Genomic DNA, 13613 nt, shown 5'->3' on the forward strand with positions numbered 1-13613 from the left:
AGGGGATGACAGCTTGCATTGGCAGATGGAGGCCAGGAAACACAGAATTATTTTGAAAAGTTATTTTAATGAGACTGTGCTATACTGGTACAAAGACTGTTTTGTCCTTTATCTTATTTAATTTTCATGATTTGCAAAGGGCAAGGACTGTGAGAGCCAGAAATATTCTGGATTGACTCCAGCTCTGCAACATCCCAGCTGTGTGGTCCTGGACAAGTGATGTAATCTTTCCAAGTCCCAGTGCTCTCATCTGTAAAATGGGGACAATAATGAGATGTCGTGAGGACCGAATGAGAGAAGATATATGCCAAGCTTGGCATAGAGTGGGTGCTTGATAAAGGTAATAGAAACAGGTGTTGTTCTTTTCATTATCACTATCATTTCTCCTACAGTCCATGTAAGAAGAAGGTGTAGCCATGAGACAGACTAGGCCATGAACAGCAGGATCTGGAACTATAGACTCAGCTACCAGGGTAGAACAAATTCTGGAGATAGCCAGCTAAAGGTGAGGAGAAGAAGTCCACTACAGAGGGCAGAATGCAGGATTCAGAGATGATGGGGGCAGGTGACTGGGGTAACCCATTCAGTCGTTGGCATGAGGTGGCCTGGTACAGGAAAAGAGACAGAAGCAACTCAGAGACCCAGCACCAGAGGCTGAACTCACTGATTCAACAGTAGAATAATAGTTTGACCCAGGCTCTGAGGTTAGGTAGAGCTGGCTTCAAATCCCAGCCTCAATGCCAAGATCACTATATGACCTTGAGAATGTTCCTCATTATCTCTGACCTCTGTTTCCTCCCCTGTGGAAAGACTGATTATCTTACTTCTCACTTCTACTCCTGTCATCCTTCTAGAATGATTGGTTCAACATGAGAGCCTTCCTTGGTCTCCTCATTTCCAGTGACCTTGGTCTCCCAGGGTCATACCTGCACACCAAGTCTGAACCCTCGATTTTCCTTTACCACCTCCTCCCTTCCGTTCTTGAGCGCTCTGAGACCACAGATTCTGAGGACCAAAACTTCACCTAGTATTTCCATTGTTACTATGTTTTTTTCTTTTCTCAAATCTATACGATCTGAAGTCTGCCCTCTTTTTCATTCTTTTTTTTTTCAGTAGAAGTATGGTTGATTTACAATGTTGTTAATTTCTGCTGTACAGCAAAGTGATTCAGTTACTTTCTTTTTCATATTCTTTTCCATTATGGTTTATTGCAGGATGTTGAATATACATAGTTCCTGGTGCTATACAGTAGGACCTTGTTGTTTATATTGTTACTATTAATATTGGTATGGTAATTTTGGAACTATTGCATGTATCAGGTAGGATAAAGCAAATAAGTAAATATGTTACTATTAGGAATCAAAATTTTTCATAAAAGGGAAAAGAGATCTGAATATAAAGTCAAAGAAGTTCAGAAAAAACACTTCTGAGTTGGAAAAAATATATAACCTCATGATTACATATATATTCATTCCTAGATTTACCCAATGAACGGGAGGGCCTGGAAGTAATTATAAGTCGGTAGCGATGAGCATAACTTGAGCCCAAATCTTATTCTTTAAAATTGGCCTGGGCTCTTTGGAGAAATGGCTGATTCTAGAGCTTGCAGAAGAAAAATATAAGCAGAGTCTGGAACATCTTGTTATGCAAAAAAATATGAACGCACTCAGGATTAATGAGGGTGTGTCAATAGGAAACAAAAAACAGCTCGAAGAGGCTTTTACTGACTAAATTTGGGACAATGTGAGTATTAACAACAAAAAATGAATGTAATTAATTATAAAACATTGAATAAATAAAAATCTATGAGTTTATAAAATAACACAGAGAGACGTAGTACTCATTTGCCACTGTTGGAAATGACTATTTTTTAAAATCAGTAATTGTAGTTAAGTGTTTATTTATTATTGTTTTTTAAATATTTACTTTATTTATTTATTTGGTTGCAGCAGGTCTTAGTTGTGGCATGTGTGCTCCTTACTTGCGGCATGCAAACTCTTAGTTGAGGCATGCAGGTGGTGTCTAGTTCCCTGACCAGGGAGCAAACATGGGGCCCTGCATTGGGAGAGCAGAGTCTTAACCACTGCACCACCAGGGAAGTCCTGGAGATGACTGTTATGTTGGCTCTTTACTCTTTACTCTAATTATTGGTTATTAAAAGGAAAGAGTTAAGCATTTCACCTGTGTTCTTAGTAGGACCTGTAATTCATTCTTAGGAGAAAGGAAAACTCTTCCTTGCAGAAGGGTGATACTTGGAACAGGATAGAAAGCCCAGAGATAAACCCACACACCTATGGTCACCTTATCTTTGATAAAGGAGGCAAGCTGAGAAAACTAGACAGCTACATGTAAAAGAATGAAATTAGAACACTCCCTAACACCGTATACAAAAATAAACTCAAAGTGGATTAAAGACCTAAATGTAAGGCCAGACACTATAAAACTCTTAGACGAAAACATAGGCAGAACACTGTATAACATAAATCACAGCAAGAACTGTTTTGACCCACCTCCTAGAGAAATGGAAATAAAAACAAAAATAAACAAAGGGGGGATCCCCTGGTGGCGCAGTGGTTAAGAATCCGCCTGCCAATGCAGGGGATGTGGGTTCGAGCCTTGGTCCAGGAAGATCCCACATTCTGCAGAGCAACTAAGTCTGTGCGCCACAGCTACTGAGCCTGCATGCCACAACTACTGAAGGCTGTGTGCCTAGAGCCTGTGCTCTGCAACAAGAAAAGCCACTGCAATGAGAAGCCCGCGCACCACCATGAAGAGTAGCCCTGGCTCGGCACAACTAGAGAAAGCTGGCACCCAGCAACAAAGACCTAACACAGCCAAAAATAAATAAATAAATAAATTTTAAAAATAAATAAATAAACAAAGGGGACCTAATGAAACTTAAAAGCTTTTGCCCGGCAAAGGAAACCATAAACAAGATGAAAAGACAACCCCCAGAATGGGAGAAAATATTTGCAAACGAAGCAACTGACAAAGGATTAATCTCCAAAATATACAAGCAGCTCATGCAGCTCAGTATCAAAAAAACAAACAACCCAACCCAAAAATGGGCAGAAGACCTAAACAGACATTTCTCCAAAGAAGATATACAGATTGCCAACAAACACATGAAAAGATGCTCAACATCACTAATCATTAGAGAAATGCAAATCCAAACTGCAATGAGGTATCACCTCACACCAGTCAGAATGGCCATCATCAAAAAATCTACAAACAGGGCTTCCCTGGTGGTGCAGTGATTGAGAATCAGCCTGCCGATTCAGGGACATGGGTTCGTGCCCCAGTCCGGGAAGATCTCACATGCTGCGGAGTGGCTGGGCCCGGGAGCCATGGCCACTGAGCCTGCACGTCCGGAGCCTGTGCTCCGCAACGGGAGAGACCACAACAGTGAGAGGCCCGCGTACCACAAAAAAAAAAAAAAAAAAAAAAAAATCTACAAACAATAATGCTGGAGAGGGTGTGGAGAAAAGGGAACCCTCTTGCACTGTTGGTGGGAATGTAAATTGATACAGCCACTATGGAGGACAGTATGGAGATTCCTTAAAACACTAAAAATAGAACTACCATATGACCCAGTAATCCCACTACTGGGTATATACCCTGAGAAAACCATAATTCAAAAAGAGTCATGTACCACAATGTTCATTGCAGCACTATTTACAATCGACAGGACATGGAAGCAACCAAAGTGTCCATTGACAGATGAAGGGATAAAGATGTGGCACATATATACAATGGAATATTACTCAGCCATAAAAAGAAACAAAATTGAGTGATGTGGATGGACCTAGAGTCTGTCATACAGAGTGAAGTTAGTCAGAAAGAGAAAAACCAATACCGTATGCTAACACATATATGTGGAATCTAAAAAAAAAAAAAAAAAAATGATGAATCTAGGGGCAGGACAGGAACAAAGACACAGATGTAGAGCATGGACTTGAGGATACGGGGATGGGGGAAGGGTAAGCTGGGACGAAGTGGGAGCGTAGCATTGACATATATACACTACCAAATGTAAAACAGATAGCTAGTGGAAAGCAGCTACATAGCACAGGGAGATCAGCTTGGTGCTTTGCGACCACCTAGAGGGGTGAGATAAGTAGGGTGGGAGGGAGACGCAAGAGGGAGGGGATATGAGGATATATGTATGCATATAGCTGATTCACTTTGTTGTACAGCAGAAACTAGCACAACACTATAAAGCAATTATACTCCAATAAAGATGTTAAAAAAAGAGTGATGCTAATAAATGTAGAAAGAATGATAGAATCAAAAAAATTTGATTACCATTTTGCATCTCCCACTGAAATGATTGATGAATGATAATCAGTGGCTGCTAAAACTGAAACTGAGTCCCCTTAAACTGAGTTCCCTTACTGAGTTTATGATCAACCTCTCTATCCAAAACTTTATTACCTTTCTTGTCCCTGTTCCCCTCAGGATTGAAGAGTATCAAAGAAAAGTGGAGATTAAAATGAAGCAGGACCCTGCAGGGCCTTCCTGGGTACAAAAGCCCCTTTGTGTCCCCCCATATCTTGTTTATAGAGAAAAGGCTTTAGTCTCCTTGGCCTTCCCTGAGTTTCAAAGAGCAGACCCAAGCAGTTACTGATGAGAGAAGTGAGGGAATGCAGAAACAAAGGAAAAGCAGTTAAGCAAGACAAGTAATGACAACAATGCAGCGATAAAACAGAGTCCTAGTTCCTCCTCAAGGAATATACGTAAAAATCTGACATAGCTTTGAGCTGTTCTGCAGAAACTAAGACATCCACCCAGGTGGAGGATGGTGACTACGTGCTGACCACAAGCACTAGACCTCAGACTGGTTGGAATCAGAAAGCTGATGATTAAGATTCCTGAAACACCACCCTGTTACCTCACCACCAACCAATCAGAGTCCGCAAGCTGCACCCCTCACTCTAAATGTTGTCTTTAAAAACCCTTCTCTGAAAGCCATCAGGAAGTTCAGGTCTTTTGAGCTCAAGCTGCCAGTTGGTTCTCCTTGCTTGGTGCCTTACGGTAAACCCTGGACTTTCCTTCACCACAACCCGGTGTCAGTAGATTGGCTTTACTGCGTGGCAGGTGAGTGGACCCGGTTCGGTTCAGTAACAAAACCATCAGTGAAAGCCTGTTGTACAATAGGATGTTTCCACCATCACAGTGTATCACCCCACAGATGATAATTGCGAAGAGAAAATAGATCTTTTTCCAAAAGAGAGATCTGGCAGTCAGTCACCACCTTAACCAATTGATCAACATTAGCATCATTTATAGAGGGACAGCCTGACATGATGTGCCAACAGAAGTGATACAATATGAAGTACCTGACATGACTTACGAAGCACTGTATTTTGGCCCAAATTGCTTATCCCAAATATAATGAGACCTTTAGAACTAGCTTCCAATATATAGGAATCATAAAAGGCAGAGGAATAAATTAAATAACACCACAATTAGTGACAGAATGTAAGACATTCCTCAAGACAATTGGCCTTGTCTTTTCAAAAATATCAAAGCCATGGAAAGTAAGAAGAGGAGGGTGACTGCTATTTTAGACTAGAGGAACTAAAGAGATATAAAACCAAAATACTTTGTCAACACCTTCAGTGCATTCTGGTTCCAAAAAAAAGCTATAAAATGGGCAATTAACATCTGATTATGGTCTGGAAATTAGATATTAGGGAATTATTCATTTTCCTGTGTGTGATAATGATATGGTTATGAAGGAAAATGTCCTTCTTTTTAGGGCATGTACACTGAGGTACACAGGGCTGAAGTTTCATGATGTCTAACACTCATTATCAAAAAGCTTAGCAAAACAAACAAACAAATGAACAAACAATAAAAAAACCCACACAGTCATACACACATACCTATGTGTAGATAAAGCAAATATGGCAAAATGTTAACAATTGTTAACTCTGGATATTGAGTGTATGGGTGATCATCGTACTATTTTCTCAACTTTTCTGTATATTTGAATATTTTCAAAATTAAAATGTATTTTAAAAAAGTAAAATTACCATCCCCTGTGCCAGTGACTCCAATTTTATTTCTATAGCTCAGACCCTTCCTTTGAGCCTGGAGGGTAATATACTAAAAATGTCAATAGTGGTTATATTTGGGTAGTGTGATTGTGGGTGATCTTTTTTCTTCATCTCTTTTTATATATTTTTCCAGATTTTATTGAACATATGTTACTCTTCTGGGTAAAATTAAAAACAAAACAAAACAAAAAACTTGACGTAAATAAATATACATGATTTGAAGACAAGCTTAGATGATCCACCAGAATGCCAACAGTAGATTTGTTGGGATTGTATGGGATGTAGGGTTTCTTTGAAGCTTCAAATGTTCTGTAACAGTATTCTAAAAGTTCACAGGGCCTTAAAATCACTTGGGGAACTTTTAAAAACAATTTTATTAAGGTATAATTAACATAATATAAACTATTCACATTTAAAGTGTGAAATTTGTTGGGGGAGGGATAAATTGGGAGATTGGGATTGACATATACACACTACCATATATAAAATAGATAACTAATAAGGATAGCACAGGGAACTCTACTCAATACTCTGTAATGACCTATATGGGAAAAGAATCTGAAAAAGAGTGGATAGGGGGCTTCCCTGGTGGTGCAGTGGTTAAGAATCCGCCTGCCAATGCAGGAGACATGGGTTCGATCCCTGCCCCGGGAAGATCCCACATGCTGTGGAGCAACTAAGCCTGTGCACCACAACTACTGAGCCTGCACTCTAGAGCCCGTGAGCCATAACTACTGAAGCCCACGTGCCACAACTACTGAAGCCCATGAGCCTAGAGCCTGTGCTCTGCAACAAGAGAAGCCACAGCAATGAGAAGCCCGTGCACTGCAACGAAGAGTAGCCCCCGCTCACTGCAAATAGACAAAAAAGCCCGAGTGCAGCAGCGAAGACCCAACACAGCCAACAAATAAAAAGAGGGGAAAAAAGCTCTATTAAAAAAAAAAAAAGGGAGAAAAGAGTGGATAGGGAATTCCCTGGCAGTCCAGTGGTTAGGACTCTGTGCTTCCACTGCAGGGGCCGGGGTTCGATCCCTAGTCGGGGAACTAAGATCCCACAAGCCATGTGATACGGCCAAAAAAAAAAAAAGTGTATATATGTATATGTATAACTGCTTCACTTTGCTGTACACCTGAAACTAATACAACATTGTAAATCAACTATACTCCAATAAAATTTTTTTTAAAAGAAAAACAAATTAAGTGTGAAATTTGATAAATTTTGACTTATGTAAAGATCCATGAAACCAAAAATATCCGTCACTCCCCCAAATTTCCTCATATCCTTTGGTAATCTCCTCTTTATGCCCCTCCCTAGGCAACCACTGATCTGCTTTGTATCACTATAGGTTAGTTCATATTTTTTTAGAATTTTTTGTAAATAGAATCATATAGTATGTACTCTTTTGTGCCTGGTTTCTTGCACTCAGCATCATTATTCTGAGATTCATCCATACTGTAGCATGTATCAATAGTTCATTTGTTTTTACTGATGAGCAGTATACCATTGTATGGATATACCACCATTTGTTTATCTATTCACCAGTTGATGGACATTTGGATAGTTTCCAGTTTTTGGAGTACATACTTATTGGAATAAAGCTGCTATGAACATTTATATACAAACCTTTGTGAGAACATATGCTGTCATTTCGCCTGGAAAATGCCTAGGTGTGGAATTTCTATATCATGTGGTATATGTACTTTTAAGAAACTGCCCAATTATTTTCTCTTTTTTTTTGGTATGGATATTGTGTTTATTTGAGAAAATCATAAACATAGCCTTTTAAATAAAATGGCAAACATAAGAACCAAAGTCAGTTGCTATCCACATGAAGAATAGAACATGACATGTACCTTAGTTTAACTTCCAGAAAACCAAATAATCAAATAATCTAGTGGACAAAAGAAAGATGTTTGCAGTCTAAAAGTATTATCAATTATACCAATTTTAAAGCTACATAGGTCCTTAGAGATAATCTAGTCACTTGTTTCCAATATTATGTCAAGGGCTTCCCTGGTGGCGCAGTGGTTGGGAGTCCGCCTGCCGATGCAGGGGATACGGGTTCGTGCCCCGGTCCGGGAAGATCCCACATGCCGCGGATTGGCTGGGCCCGTGAGCCATGGTCGCTGAGCCTGCGCGTCCGGAGCCTGTGCTCCGCAACGGGAGAGGCCACGACAGTGAGAGGCCCGCGTACCGCAAACAACAACAACAACAACAACAACAATATCATGTCAAAAAATTAAAGTTGTCAAGAACATGCATAAGACGGATTGCGAAGAGGCCTCATGTAAAAAGTAAACAAAACAAAAAGCACAAACAAACATAGAAACCACTGCTTGAGGAGCAAATATCAGGTCAAAATCAGAATAGAGCCTGGCAGGGCTACCAGAGAATTGCTTGTAGCAGGGAAGAGAGGCTAACTGGGGAAGTAAGCAATGGTTCCAAGACTGATTACCCCCCAGCACCAGCAACGTTGTGATGCCTTTAGCCCCACCGTGTTATATGTTAATTTTATTCATTGGTTTCCAATTTAGGGAGTGGTGGAGACAAGTAGGTGAGCCATTAGTCGTAATCAATTCATTTCACATACAGATGAGAAAACTGGGAGTTGAATACATTTACAAGTCCCAAGGAAGTGAATTGACTTACAATCAAATTACACAGCTAGAACTAGAATCCAGATCTCATTCCCAGTCCACTTTAACCTACATTACATTATGCTGTCTCCCAAGAAAAGTTACAACAAAAGAAAAGCTGTTATTTTGGATGAGAAACACTCTTCAGCTCTTTGAAATGCAAAATTTAAGTAACACGTCAGTGATTTTTTTCTTTTGGTTGTTTTGAGATCATCCAGCCTTGTGTATTCTCATATTGGAAGGGGTAGTTTCATGCCAAGCCCTGAACACTATTACACTGGTCTTATGATGATTAACCAAAATAAGAGTAAGGGAAAAAAGAAGCTTTGTGTATATGAACTCTACAGTAAGAAACTGCCCAATTATTTTCTAAAGTGATTGTATCATTTATATTCGCAACTAGCAGTGTATAAAAGCTCCAGCTCCTCCAGCACTTGGGGTCAATTTCAATTTTTTTTCATCATTTTTTGCTTTATATGAAATAATGTACCTTTTTCTATTGGTTGCCAGATATTGTGAGTGTTAACTGTCAGCTGCTGGGTATTTTTGTAATTCTTTAAGTATTCTTGAACTTTGTTCTGGGATGCAGTTAAATTATTTAAAGTTTGACCCTTTGGGGTCTTGCTTTTAAGATTAGGTAGGACCAGAAGAGTGCTTTTTCTCCAGTACTGTGTACTCCACCTAATGAAAATGTCCTGTGAATCATGAGGTTTCCCAGTCTGGCTGATGGGAACTTGCACTATTCCCGCTGTTCATGAACACTGAACACTGGTACTTCTAATCCTTTTGGGTGCTTCTTTCCTTGTCCTTGGATATTTCTTCACATGCATATGCTAGTGAGTACTCAGCTGAATACTTCAGTAGTTCTCCAGAATTCTCTCTCTCTCTCTCTGCAATCCTCTCCTCTCTGGTACTCTGCAAACTCTAGCCTCTTGGTCTCCCCAGACTCTCAGCTCTGTCCCCCCAAGTCAGAGTGCTTGCTGGGCTCACCAGGGTTCCCTCTCCCTGTACCATGGCCTGAAAACTCTTTTTCTAGACAGTAATTTTGGGAAATCATAGGTCTCACCTCATTTGTTTCTAGTCTCTTAGGGATCACTGTCCTTCATTATCTGATGACGAGTGTCTTGAAAACAGTTGTTTCATTCAGGGGAGTAAAGCAGGAGCTTTATGTGTGTGTGTGTGTGAGGAAGAATCATGTTTAATTGATATATGTTTATATCTGTCTAGCTTAGAATAATCCTCCCACTTTATTACCCTGCAATATATGTTTCTAATGTATTTGTCACCTCCATTAGACAAACTTTCACATAACAATACACAGCAAGCAGAAGGAATGTGCTATAGCTTCTTGTGTTTGCTAAATATATATATTTTAAAGATTTATTTATTTATTTGGCTGCATCAGGTCTTAGTTGCCGCATCCGGGCTCCTCCACTGCAGTGAGCAGGCTCTTCGTTGTGGCTGGTGGACTTCTCTCTAGCTGTGGTGCACGGGCTCAGTAGTTGCGGCACATAGGCTTAGTTGCCCCTCGGCATGCGGGATCTTAGTTCCCCAACCAGGGATCAAACCTGTGTCCCCTACATTGGAAGGCAGATTCTTAACCACTGGACCACCAGGGAAGTCCCAGCAGGACAGCTTTTAAAAATCCTTAACACCCAAGCCACATCCTAGATAATTAAATCCAAATCTCTGGAGGTGGGGTCCAGGCATCAACATTAGCCCCTCCAGCTGATTCCAGGGTATATGCTAATTTAAAGAGCAATATTCTATACTGTGATTTTTATTAATTTGGCGATTTAAAAGTAATTTATTTCAAACTGGGCTTGGACATAGGAAGAAGGTACTAGGGCACATTTTCAACTTATAGCTGAGCCCCTGATTAAAGAGATAAAATCTCTTTAAAATCCCTTGATTAAAAAACAAAGTTGGGACTTCCGTGGTGGCGCAGTGGATAAAGAATCTGCCTGCCAATGCGGGGAACATGAGTTCGATCCCTGGTCTAGAAAGATCCCACATGCTGCAGAGCAAGTGAGCCCGTGTGCTGCAACTAAGGAGCCCGCCTGCCACAACTAAGACCCGGTGCAAACAAATAAATTTAAAAAACAAAAACAAAACAAAGTTGGTCTCAAGCCCAGAGCAGAGCAGAGCTTGCTTGTGAGAATTAAGTGGCTCCAGCTGTGTGGAGAAGCCTAAGCAGGCAGAGCTGGGAGCTGGGCAGTACCTAACAGACGAGGTGTTTAACAGTTTATCTTCCATTTAACAAGGCATTCATACCTCAGTGTTGCCTGGCTTCATTTCTCCCCTCAACAATCCTAAGGCAAAATTCACTGTCTCTGTTTGGCAGATAAGGAAATGGGGCTCAAGAGGTTGAGTGACTGGACAAAAGGCAAATCAGTAGCAGAGCTAAAATTTAAACTCAGCTCTCAGAGATAGATTAAGGAGCAAAGCAGTCCTTAACTGGGGAGCTGCTGGGGGTAAGGGAACATCCCTGGAAAGTGCTGAGATGAAGCAAAGTCTGTTGATAGGGCTTCCTGACAGATGAACAAGAAATAAGCTCTGGGGCTTCCCTGGTGGCGCAGTGGTTGCGAGTCCGCCTGCCGATGCAGGGGACACGGGTTCGTGCCCCGGTCCGGGAAGATCCCACATGCCACGGAGCGGCTGGGCCCGTGAGCCATGGCCGCTGAGCCTGCGCGTCCGGAGGAGCCTGTGCCGCGCAACGGAAGAGGCCACAACAGTGAGAGGCCCGCATACCGCAAGAAAAAAAAAAAAGAAATAAGCTCTGGCGGCAGGGTGGGAGGGGGCGGGGTTGGTGGCAGTGGTAGGTAGAGACTAAGATCTTCAAGGGGAATGCTCCAGGAGCAGTAAATAGTCTCCGCACTGCCTTCTAAGGACATGGGATCGAGGTTCCCTGAAGGACTTCTGTCTTGGGAGAGGATATGCAAGTGTAGAATCAGAGCTGAATTGCCTGGAAAATAAGTAAGAAACTGGGTGCTTCTATTTCATCCTCCCTCCTGGCCCTTCCTCACATGGTACTTTGCCTGTGCTCGCAATTAATGAAGACCATAAAATAACACAGCAATATTGGCTCCCATCTGCTAGTGTTTGCTATGAGTCAGATCCTTCCCATGCATCCTTCCATGGATCATCCCTACGATTCTATGAAGCAGGTATGATCATCATCTCCATTTTAAAGATGAGGAAAGGGAGGCAAAAAGTGACTCTACTCATTATCTGTTGCTGTGTAACAAGTTACCCCAAAACTTAACAGTTTACACCTACAATAAACATTTATTATCTCACACATTTCTGGGGGAATTTAAGAGCAGGAATTTAAAAACTGAGTGATTCTGGCCTGGAGCACTTCATAAGGTTCCAGCCAAGATCAACCAGAGCTGCAGTTTTCTTAAAGCTCAGCTAGAGCTAGAGGATCCAGCTCCAAGGTGGCCCATGCACATGGCTGGCAAATCAGTTGGTAGTTTGCATGGGATCCCAGTAACTTGCCATGTGGATCTCTCCATTGGGCTGCTTGAGTGTCCTTACAACGTGGCAGCTGACTTCCCCCAGAGCAACTGAGCCAAGAGAGCAAAGTGGAAGCTGAAATGTCTCTTTTGACTTAGCCTCAGAAGTCACTGTCATTTCTGCAATATCCTAGTGGTAACACAGGTCAGCCCTAATCACTGTGGAAGGGGACTGACTATACAGGGGTATGAATACCGGGAGGTAAAAATCACAGAAGGCCATCTTGGAGGCTTGTTACCACGGTGACAAAGTAATTTACCCAAGATCATGTACATGGGAAGTGTTAGAGGTAACCTTCGAACCAACGCAGTCACTATGTCACAGTAAGTATTGGTTTGAAGGAGTGGAGCCAGGCAGGTACTCACAGATCTCCCCTGTCCTGGAGGTATTCATACCTCAAGTCCTGTTCATCTCATTCCAGTGATCAGGTAGGTCAGATGCTTAATCTGATGTGTCAGACAGATACTTTGTCAAAGCAACATGACCTGGGCATGTTTATAAAAGATTGCATAAATCATCACTTGATAGTGGACTTGATGAATCAAAGGGAACCTGGATTCTGGCACTGACGTACTGTGTGACCTAAGGGCAAGTTCCAGCCCCTTTGAGGCCTTTTTTTTTCTTATCTTTATAATGGGGGCAGTTCAGTTCCATGGGCCCTGAGTGAGCTCTGGCTGAGAGGTTCTGGAATTCCATGCATAGAGCTGTTCACCAGGAATGCTGAGGGAATTCCCTCTCCACTCTCCCTTGATCTCTCAGACCTTTGCCCAAGTGGAATGGAACTCTCAGGTGCAAGGCTCACTTTTCTGGAACCAGGCCAAGCCAGGCCAGGCTGCTCAGCCCAGCTTCACCCGCAGCTGGCTGGCACCATTGTTCCCCCATAAAGCCGGGCCCCTTTCCAGCTGCTGCTGCCCTCGGGGCAGGGGAGAGGCTCAAAGGACTCAGTTGTGTGACTTTCCCCCTCCCCCAGGGCAGGCCTGGGTCACCCAACTGGCTGACTCAGCCCATGCAGGGGAACAAGGGAGATGAGATACAGTTTAGGGAAAGAACTTGACATTTATCATTTCCCCCAGAAAACTTCAAAGTAATCGTCACTGGGAAAAATCCTCTTACACTTATTTTATATTTTAGTGGGATATTTAAAAAATTGAGGTGAGGGCATTATAATCATTCAGTGCTTTAGGGACCCATATTTTAATGATTCTACAATGCTTATTTGTTTGCCTTTTAATATCTTCGAATATTTAGAACAGTTTCTGACAAGTCAAACTAATTGCGGCATTTTTTAAAAGTAGGTAGTGTTACATAAAATAATGGCACATATTACAATGATGCATCTTAAATTTGGTGAAATATGGTAATTAGGCCCTGTTCTTGGAGGCTGGGCCCTATTGCT

The sequence above is a fragment of the Kogia breviceps genome, chromosome 14 (genome assembly GCF_026419965.1).
Source record: "Kogia breviceps isolate mKogBre1 chromosome 14, mKogBre1 haplotype 1, whole genome shotgun sequence".
Lineage (NCBI taxonomy): Eukaryota > Metazoa > Chordata > Mammalia > Artiodactyla > Physeteridae > Kogia > Kogia breviceps.